Below are 11,092 nucleotides of genomic sequence, written 5' to 3' on the forward strand. Positions count from 1 at the left end.
TAGAGGTATAGAACTATAGACCATTCACTAGAGGTAAAGAACTATAGAACTATAGACCATTCACTAGAGGTATAGAACTATAGACCATTCACTAGAGGTATAGAACTATAGACCATTCACTAGAGGTATAGAACTATAGAACTATAGACCATTCACTAGAGGTAAAGAACTATAGAACTATAGACCATTCACTAGAGGTAAAGAACTATAGAACTATAGACCATTCACTAGAGGTAAAGAACTATAGACCATTCACTAGAGGTATAGAACTATAGACCATTCACTAGAGGTATAGAACTATAGAACTATAGACCATTCACTAGAGGTAAAGAACTATAGAACTATAGACCATTCACTAGAGGTAAAGAACTATAGAACTATAGACCATTCACTAGAGGTATAGAACTATAGACCATTCACTAGAGGTAAAGAACTATAGAACTATAGACCATTCACTAGAGGTATAGAACTATAGACCATTCACTAGAGGTATAGAACTATAGACCATTCACTAGCGGTAATGAAACAAGGGGTGGTGGAAGGAGTGGTAGGGGGGGAGGGGGGGAGTCCATGAGGTGGTGGGAGGAGACAAAGGGATGAGTACAGCTTTGGGAATGTTGTTCATGTTTTGTTCCGCCCAACAAGGTGGCTAAACAGGATGTGAGCAGTTCTGAGATGGTTTTTGGGGAAGTATGTTCCTCTGGGTTACTGGGGAATAGATGCTTTATAATAGGCTGTGTATTTCCGGGTAAGGTTGGGCCCTGACACGGCATCATCTGACTGAACTTGTTGTCATTGCAGGCAATCTCAACGCTCTGTGTTACAGGGAAGACATCCTCCTCCCTCACGTGGTACCCTTCCTGCAGGCTCATCATGATATGACCCTCATAACAACCCGCATGACAACAAGCTATACTGCTAGTTCTGTGCGTTATTTCCTGCAAGACAGGAATGTCAGTGTTCTGCCATGGCCAGCGAAGAGCCCGGATCTCAATCCCATTGAGCAGGTCTGGGACCTGTTGGGTCGGAGGGTGAGGGCTAGGGCCATTCCCCCAGAAATATCCAGGAACTTGCAGGTGCCTTGGTGGAAGAGTGGGGTAACATCTCACAGCAATAACTGGCAAATCTGGTGCAGTCCATGAGGAGGAGATGCACTGCAGTAATTAATGCAGCTGGTGGCCACATCAGATACTGATTGTTACATTTGATTTTGACCCCACCTTTGTTCAGGGACACATTATTCCATTTCTGTTAGTCACATGTCTGTGGAACGTGTTCAGTTTATGTCTCAGTTGTTGAATCTTGTTATGTTCAAACACATATTGAAAATAAACGCAGTTGACAGCGAGAAGACGTTTCTTTTTTTGCTGAGTTTACTAAACATAAATAATAAGGCAACATGTAAAGTGTTGTTCCCATGTTTCAAGAGATGAAAAAACTTTTACATCCCTGTTAGTGAGCATTTCTCCTTTTTCAAGAAATTCCATCTACCTGACAGGTGTGGCATATCAAGAAGCTGATGAAACAGCATGATCATTGTACAGGTGCGCCTTGTGCTGAGGACAATAAAAGGCCACTTTCAAATGTGCAGTTTTGTCACACCAAACAATGCCACAAATGTCTCAAGTTGAGGGAGCATGCAAATGGCATGCTGACTGCAGGAATGTCCACCCAGAGCTGTTGTCAGATAATTTCATGTTAATTTCTCTACCATAAGCCGCCTCCAAATTTGTTTTTGAGAAATTGGCAGAACGTCCAACTGTGTAATCGGCATCACAACCACAGACCACGCGTAACCATGCCAACCCAGGACCTCCACATCCAGCTTCGTCACCTGCGGGATCGTCTAAGGGGGAGGAAGGGGGAGAGGGGGGGGTGTACTCTATGGACCATTCACTACAGGTAAAGATCTATAGACCATTCACTAGAGGTTTAGTGTTGAGAACTATAATCATGCTGCTCTATCTGACAGTGTAGAGAACTATAATCATGCTGCTCTATCTGACAGTGTAGAGAACGTCTTAAATGCCTTGAATTAATCATCACCTGAGAAAGCTTTGTCCATTCCGTTGTTCAGCTTTGAAACAACGTCCACGATGACCATGTTTCGCACTCAGTTTCAACCTGCGTGTTCAAAAATGTTTGCCTAACAAAAGCACGATACTGTGTTGATGATCTGAGTTTGATGTGATTTTCAAACACATTTGCATTGAATGGTTAGAGGGACAATAGAGCACTGGGTACCAGGACATTAGGACCTGATGGAGGGACAATAGAGCCCTGGGTACCAGACCATTAGGACCTGATGGAGGGACAATAGAGCCCTGGGTACCAGGACATTAGGACCTGATGGAGGGACAATAGATCCCTGGGTACCAGGACATTAGGACCTGATGGAGGGACAATAGGGTCCTAGGACCTGATGGAGGGACCAGGACATTAGGACCTGATGGAAGGACAATAGAGCCCTGGGTACCAGGACATTAGGACCTGATGGAGGGACAATAGAGCCCTGGGTACCAGGACATTAGGACCTGATGGAGGGACAATAGAGCCCTGGGTACCAGACCATTAGGACATGACGGTCGTTAGTGAGTTGGGTACCATGACATTAGGACCTGATGGAGGGACAATAGAGCCCTGGGTACCAGGACATTAGGACCTGATGGAGGGACAATAGAGCCCTGGGGAACCAGGACATTAGGACATGGAGGGACAAGAAGGGACAATGAAGAGGGCCCTGAGTACCAGGACATTAGGACGTGAAAAAGGGACAATAGAGCCCTGAGTACCAGACCTTTAGGACCTGATGTGGGCTATACTTAGCCTTGTCTCAGGGCAGTAAGATAGTGGTCTGTTGATATCTCTCTAGTGGTGTTGGGGCTGTGGGCATCCTGCCTGGTTGGCCCTGTCCGCAGGTAACTTTAGATGGGGCCCTGAACCCCCCTGTCTCAGAGCCCAGTATCTATGTTGCATAGCCAGGGAGTTAAGGCCAGTCTGTCTGATCTGGGGTATTGAACCCTGACCTGTTCACAGGACCTTAATGGCCACATGTAGCCTACTCTTAAATCTCTATCTGGTATAGCCAGAAGAGGACTGGCCCACCGCTCAGAGCCTGGTTCCTCTGGTCTACCCAGTACAGCCAGAAGAGGACTGGCCAACCCCTCAGAGCCTGGTTCCTCTGGTCTACCCAGTACAGCCAGAAGAGGACTGGCCCACCCCTCAGAGCCTGGTTCCTCTGGTCTACCCAGTACAGCCAGAAGAGGACTGGCCCACCCCTCAGAGCCTGGTTCCTCTGGTCTACCCAGTACAGCCAGAAGAGGACTGGCCCACCCCTCATAGCCTGGTTCCTCTCTAGGTTTCTAATCTCCACCAGGCACAGCCAGAAGAGGACTGGCCCACCCCTCAGAGCCTGGTTCCTCTCTAGGTTTCTTCCTAGGTTCCTGCCTTTCTAGGGAGGTTTTCCTAGCCACTGTGCTTCTACAGCTGCTTGCTGTTTGGGGTTTTGTCATTTCTTACAGCACTTTGTTCAGCTGATTAAGAGGGCTTTATGAATAAATGTGATTGATCTCACTTTGTGTTCATTGTTTGTTTTCAGCTGGGTTTGAACAAACATCATAACACTGAGGGTGTGGTTAAGAGATAGTTTAAGAGTCACTTTTTGACTTTGGTTAGTCGTTTTGCAGGTCTTGTAGGTGGATACATTTTTTTGAAAGGCATGATTGACGCTCGTGAATGGCAGGCGAAAAACGAGTCCAGCAAGTTAGAAAAAATTCCAAGTCTAGTTTTCCGTCATCGTACAAAACCCCCTCTGCCCAGGAGTTGCTCATCTTTAGTTCTCAGAAAGAGAGGAGTTATTTGTACATACTTTCTCATCTGAGTAGTCTACAGGTCCTAGCAGACACAACGTCTCTGATATTCTCAGGTAGGAAGCAGCTTCGGTGAATTTGATTGTCATGATTGCTTGATCTAATTGTATATGCATTTTTCTTCCTATTTCAAGACCTTAGTAGTCTTAGACCTAACTATGCAACTGAAAGCTACATCTGTTATTAACGGGATGCTATAGGTGTAAACCCATAGATGTAGGTTAACTGTTGCCATCTGTTATTAATGGGATGCTATAGGTATAAACCCATAGATGTAGGTTAACTGTTGCCATCTGTTATTAATGGGATGCTATAGGTATAAACCCATAGATGTAGGCTAACTGTTGCCATCTGTTATTAATGGGATGCTCTAGGTATAAACCCATAGATGTAGGTTAACTGTTGCCATCTGTTATTAATGGGATGCTATAGGTATAAACCCATAGATGTAGGTTAACTGTTGCCATCTGTTATTAACGGGATGCTCTAGGTATAAACCCATAGATGTAGGTTAACTGTTGCCATCTGTTATTAATGGGATGCTATAGGTATAAACCCATAGATGTAGGCTAACTGTTGCCATCTGTTATTAATGGGATGCTATAGGTATAAACCCATAGATGTAGGTTAACTGTTGCCATCTGTTATTAATGGGATGCTATAGGTATAAACCCATAGATGTAGGTTAACTGTTGTCATCTGTTATTAATGGGATGCTATAGGTATAAACCCAGGATAGATGTAGGCTAACTGTTGCCATCTGTTTTTAATGGGACACTCTAGGTGTAAACCCATTAGTGTAGGGATTGCTTGACGGGATATTTTTATAGAGGTGCAGAATTGTTGATGTAGCTTCACCAAGGCCAATCTGATTCACAATTTAGAGAGGGAGAGAGATATAGAGAGAGGGATAGAGAGAGAGAGAGAGAGAGAGAGAGAGAGAGAGAGATGGAGCGAGAGATATAGAGAGATGAGATGAAAGGGAGGTGTGGTCGGAAGGGAGAAAGAAACAGGTTGGACTCACTTCCACTTAACATTGTTAAGATAATTACCACACTGAATCAATGACTTTAAGATAACTACCACACTGAATCAATGACTTTAAGATAACTACCACACTGAATCAATGACACACAATGACTTTAAGATAACTGAATCAATGACTTTAAGATAACTTACCACACTGAATCAATGACTTTAAGATAATTACCACACTGAATAAATTACTTTAAGATAACTACCACACTGAATCAATGAGTTTTGAGGCTGGTTAGGATTTACACCTTTAAAGGCCTTCTTTACACCTTCAGTGGATTGGTCGTCCTTCACAAGCTGACAAGAACTGTTGGCCAGTCTGGTAATTACAAGGCTAGAAAGGGGGCTAACTTTTGTTGAAGGAATTGTGTGAACTTTTGCACTAGATAGGGCCACCGTTGTTTTGGTCAAAGTAACTACCTTTTGGGAACGTCCAGTCAGTCTTTGATAGTTTGATAATGTTGTAAAAAATATATATATATACTTGATTACTGGTAACCTTAGCAACACTTATTTTTTCTTCTGGGCTCCCGAGTGACGCGGTGGTCTAAGGCACTACGTCTCAGCAGCTTGAGGAGTCACTACAGACACCCTGGTTCGAATCCAGGCTGTATGTCAACCGGCCGTGATTGGGAGTCACACCGGACGGCGAACAATTGGCCCGGCGTCGTCAGGGTTTGGCCGGTGTAGGCCGTCATTGTAAATAATAATGATAATTATAATAAGAATAAGAATAAATAAATAAAAAAATTAAATAATATTGATGATAATGAAAATAATGATAATGATAATGAAGATAATAATCATGATATTAATAATGATAATAATAATAATGATGACAATAATAATAATGATCATAATAACAATGATAATAATAATGATGGTAATAATGATAATAATAATGATGGTAATAATTATTGTTATTATTATCATCATAATAACGATGATAATAATAATGATGATAATGATACGAATGGTGATAATAATAATGATATTAACAACGATGATAATAAAATAATGATACTAATAAAAATGATGATGATAATGAGAATTATTGTAATAATGAAAACAATCATGGTAATACAAATTACATGTTGATAATAACAATAATAACAATGATAACGATAATGATAATAATAATCATAATAATGTGATAATGATAATAACAATAATAATTATACATAATGATAATTATACAGTAATGTACAGCAATACAGTAATCTACAGTGAAAGCAGAGCAGAGGGCTGAAGACATTGGAAGCAGGCTGATAAGACATCTACTGGTAAACACATAGGGGACACTGTGTCACGCCCTGGTCTTAGTATTTTGTGTTTTCTTTATTATTTTGGTCAGGCCAGGGTGTGACATGGATTTATTATGTGGTGTGTTTTGTCTTGGGGTTTTGTGAGGTATTGGTTTAGTCTATGGCTGTCTGGAGTGGTTCTCAATCAGAGGCAGGTGTTTATCGTTGTCTCTGATTGGGAGCCATATTTAGGCAGCCATATTCTTTGAGTGTTTCGTGGGTGATTGTTCCTGTCTCTGTGTTAGTTTGCACCAGTTTAGGCTGTTTCGGTTTCATGTTACTGTTATTGTTTTTGTATTGTTCGTGTTTATTCGGTTATTAAACATGTATCAAAATTACCACGCTGCATTTTGGTCCGACTCTCCTTCGACGGAAGAAAACCGTGACAGAATCACCCACCACAACAGGACCAAGCAGCGTGGTGACAGGCAGAGGCAGCAGGAGCTCACAGTTTGGATTATACGACTTGGGAGGAAATAGACAGGTGGGCGGTCGACCCAGAGAGAGTGCCGGAGCTCCGCCTGGGATTCGCTGGAGCAGTGCGAAGAGGGTTATAGGAGAATGGAGTTGGAGAGACAAGCACGGCGGCGCGGAAGGAAGCCCGAGAGTCAGCCCCAAAAATGTATTGGGGGGCTGAGGGAGAGTGTGGCAGAGTCAGAGTCAGACCTGAGCCAACTCACCCTGTTTATCGTGAGGAGCCAGGAGGAGGCCAGAACCAGAAGCTGGTGTTGGAGGTGAGCTAAGCAGAGACTGTGAAGGAGTTAATGGGGTAATTGGAGGAGAGAGTTATAAGGGAGTTGCTGTGTTGGTGCTTTAGGTACGGTATTCGCCCGACTGAGCGTGTCGGGATTTGATGGCACCTGGGTCAGCGCTCCATACTCGTCCTGAGGTGCGTGTTAGTCGGCTGATGAAGATTGTGCCAGCCTCACGCACCAGGCCTCCTGTGCACCTCCCTAGCCTTGCACGTCCTGTGCCAGCCCTGCTCTCAAGCTCTCCAGTACGCCTTCACGGTCCGGTCCATCCTGTGCCACCTTCACACACCAGTCCTCCGGTGGCAGCTCCCCGCACCAGGCTTCCTGTGCGTGTTCTCGGCCCAGTACCACCAGTGCCAGCACCACGCACCAGGCCTTCAGTGCGCCTCGCCTGTTCAGCGCTGTCAGAGCCTTTCTCCTCTCCAGCGCTGTCGGAGTCTCCCGCCTGATTAGCGCTGTCGGAGTCTCCCGCCTGTTTAGCGCTGCCAGAGCCTTTCTCCTCTCCAGCGCTGCCGGAGTCTCCCGCTTGTTTAGCGCTGCCAGAGCCTTCCTCCTCTACAGCGCTGCTGGAGTCTCCTGCCTGTTCAGCGCTGCCTGAGCTGCCAGCCTGCATTGAGCAGCCAGAGCTGCCAGTCTGCATGGAGCAGCCAGAGCTGCCAGTCTGCATGGAGCAGCCAGAGCTGCCAGTCTGCATGGAGCAGCCAGAGCTGCCAGTCTGCATGGAGCAGCCAGAGCTGCCAGTCTGCATGGAGCAGCCAGAGCTGCCAGTCTGCATGGAGCAGCCAGAGCAGCTAGAGCCGCCAGTCAGCCAGGATCCGCCAGAGCCAGGATCCGCCAGTCAGCCAGGATCTTCCAGATCCGCCAGTCAGCCAGGATCTTCCAAATCCGCCAGTGAGCCAGGATCTTCCAGATCCGCCAGTGAGCCAGGATCCGCCAGTCAGTCATGATCTTCCAGATCCGCCAGTCAGTCATGATCTTCCAGATCCGCCAGTCAGCCATGATCTTCCAGATCCGCCAGTCAGCCAGGATCCGCCAGTCAGCCAGGATCTTCCAGATCCGCCAGTCAGCCATGATCTTCCAGATCCGCCAGTCAGCCATGATCTTCCAGATCCGCCAGTCAGCCAGTTACTGTTACTGTTATTGTTTTTGTATTGTTCGTGTTTATTCGGTTATTAAATGTATCAAAATTACCACGCTGCATTTTGGTCTGGCTCTCCTTCACCACAAGAAAACCGTGACACACTGTTAATACAACTGAAGGTATTATAGGACTGCTGTTTGAAAATCAAGTAACATCATATGATTTTGTAATATGGACTAATATCTAATTAATGTTGGTCAATGACATCATCCTTCAACAGCGGTTAATGGAAGATTTAATGGGGTTCATGTGTGATTGATGTTGTGTGGTTTACCTCAACAGAGACCTAAAAGGACATGGATATGAAGCCTCTGATGATTCTCCTCCTGCTAGCAGGTAATACACTGTGTTTGTGTGTGTTCCTTAGTGGTTAACCTTTCATTAGATTAAAAACGTTATATATCTCATGAGTGGATGGACAGCCACATTCTAAAACTGTAGCTAGAAAAAAGGGTTATGTCTTTATCAGCCGATAGAAGTTAATTTCATACCCCCGTTGTTGCAGTACACTTCCTGTACAGCAGGAAATTCAGACTTGTGTATTAAAGGTTGAGAACATTTCCGATTTTAAAATGTCAGACTTAATGTTGTCAACACCAATACTCCTGCCACAGCTGTCACCACCACCGCCCCTGCAGCAGCTCAAACCACCACCGCCCCTGCAGCAGCTGTCACTACCACCACTCCTGCAGCAGCTGGTGCAGCACCACCACCACTCCTGCAGCAGCTGGTACCACCACCACTCCTTCAGCAGCTGGTACCACCACCACCGCTCCTGCAGCAGCTGGTACCACCACCACCGCCCCTGCAGCAGCTGGTACCACCACCACCACCGCTCCTGCAGCAGCTGGTACCACCACCACCACCGCCCCTGCAGCAGCTGGTACCACCACCACCGCTCCTGCAGCAGCTGGTACCACCACCACCGCCCTGCAGCAGCTGGTACCACCACCACCGCTCCTGCAGCAGCTGGTACCACCACCACCACCGCTCCTGCAGCAGCTGGTACCACCACCACCGCCCTGCAGCAGCTGGTACCACCACCACCGCCCCTGCAGCAGCTGGTACCACCACCACCGCCCCTGCAGCAGCTGGTACCACCACCACCGCCCCTGCAGCAGCTGGTACCACCACCACCGCCCTGCAGCAGCTGGTACCACCACCACCGCCCTGCAGCAGCTGGTACCACCACCACCGCCCCTGCAGCAGCTGGTACCACCACCACCGCCCCTGCAGCAGCTGGTACCACCACCACCGCCCTGCAGCAGCTGGTACCACCACCACCGCCCCTGCAGCAGCTGGTACCACCACCACCACCGCCCTGCAGCAGCTGGTACCACCACCACTACCGCCCCTGCAGCAGCTGGTACCACCACCACTACCGCCCCTGCAGCAGCTGGTACCACCACCACTACCGCCCTGCAGCAGCTGGTACCACCACCACCGCCCCTGCAGCAGCTGGTACCACCACCACCGCTCCTGCAGCAGCTGGTACCACCACCACCGCCCCTGCAGCAGCTGGTACCACCACCACCGCCCCTGCAGCAGCTGGTGCCACCACCACCGCCCCTGCAGCAGCTGGTACCACCACCACCGCCCCTGCAGCAGTGGTACCACCACCACCGCTCCTGCAGCAGCTGGTACCACCACCACCGCCCCTGCAGCAGCTGGTCCCACCACCACCGCCCTGCAGTAGCTGGTCCCACCACCACCGCTCCTGCAGCAGCTGGTACCACCACCACCGCCCCTGCAGCAGCTGGTACCACCACCACCTCCTGCAGCAGCTGGTACCACCACCACCGCTCCTGCAGCAGCTGGTACCACCACCACCGCTCCTGCAGCAGCTGGTACCACCACCACCGCCCCTGCAGCAGCTGGTACCACCACCACCGCCCCTGCAGCAGCTGGTACCACCACCACCGCTCCTGCAGCAGCTGGTACCACCACCACCGCTCCTGCAGCAGTTGGTACCACCACCACCGCTCCTGCAGCAGCTGGCACCACCACCACCGCTCCTGCAGCAGCTGGTACCACCACCCGCCCCTGCAGCAGCTGGTACCACCACCACCGCCCCTGCAGCAGCTGGTACCACCACCACCGCCCTGCAGCAGCTGGTACCACCACCACCGCCCCTGCAGCAGCTGGTACCACCACCACCGCCCCTGCAGCAGCTGGTACCACCACCACCGCCCCTGCAGCAGCTGGTACCACCACCACCGCCCCTGCAGCAGCTGGTACCACCACCACCGCCCCTGCAGCAGCTGGTACCACCACCACCGCCCCTGCAGCAGCTGGTACCACCACCACCGCCCCTGCAGCAGCTGGTACCACCACCACCGCCGCTGCAGCAGCTGGTACCACCACCACCGCCCCTGCAGCAGCTGGTACCACCACCACCGCCCCCTGCAGCAGCTGGTACCACCACCACCTCCCCTGCAGCAGTGGTACCACCACCACCGCCCCCTGCAGCAGCCGGTACCACCACCACCGCCCCTGCAGCAGCTGGTACAACCACCACCGCCCCTGCAGCAGCCGGTACCACCACCACCGCCCCTGCAGCAGCCGGTACCACCACCACCGCCCCTGCAGCAGCTGGTACCACCACCACCGCCCTGCAGCAGCTGGTACCACCACCACCGCCCCTGCAGCAGCTGGTACCACCACCACCGCCCTGCAGCAGCTGGTACCACCACCGCCCCTGCAGCAGCTGGTACCACCACCACCGCCCCTGCAGCAGCTGGTACCACCACCACCGCCCCTGCAGCAGCTGGTACCACCACCACCGCCCTGCAGCAGCTGGTACCACCACCACCGCCCTGCAGCTGGTACCACCACCACCGCTCCTGCAGCAGCTGGTACCACCACCACTGCCCCTGCAGCAGCTGGTACCACCACCACCGCTCCTGCAGCAGCTGGTACCACCACCACCGCCCCTGCAGCAAGTGGTACCACCACCACCGCCCCCGCAGCAGCTGGTACCACCACCACGCC

The 11,092-nt window shown here is 49.8% G+C and overlaps 1 long non-coding RNA gene across 1 annotated transcript; it reads left to right on the plus strand.

The window, feature by feature from the left end:
• Positions 1–3,775: 3,775 nt before the first annotated feature.
• On the plus strand, positions 3,776–8,774 carry LOC121843534. The gene is made up of 3 exons (XR_006081621.1): positions 3,776–3,925; positions 8,384–8,437; positions 8,716–8,774. It is a non-coding gene; the product is annotated as an uncharacterized LOC121843534 (long non-coding RNA).
• Positions 8,775–11,092: the final 2,318 nt, after the last annotated feature.

Source organism: Oncorhynchus tshawytscha, unplaced genomic scaffold, assembly GCF_018296145.1.
Source record: "Oncorhynchus tshawytscha isolate Ot180627B unplaced genomic scaffold, Otsh_v2.0 Un_contig_3195_pilon_pilon, whole genome shotgun sequence".
In the NCBI taxonomy this organism is placed as follows: Eukaryota; Metazoa; Chordata; class Actinopteri; order Salmoniformes; family Salmonidae; genus Oncorhynchus; species Oncorhynchus tshawytscha.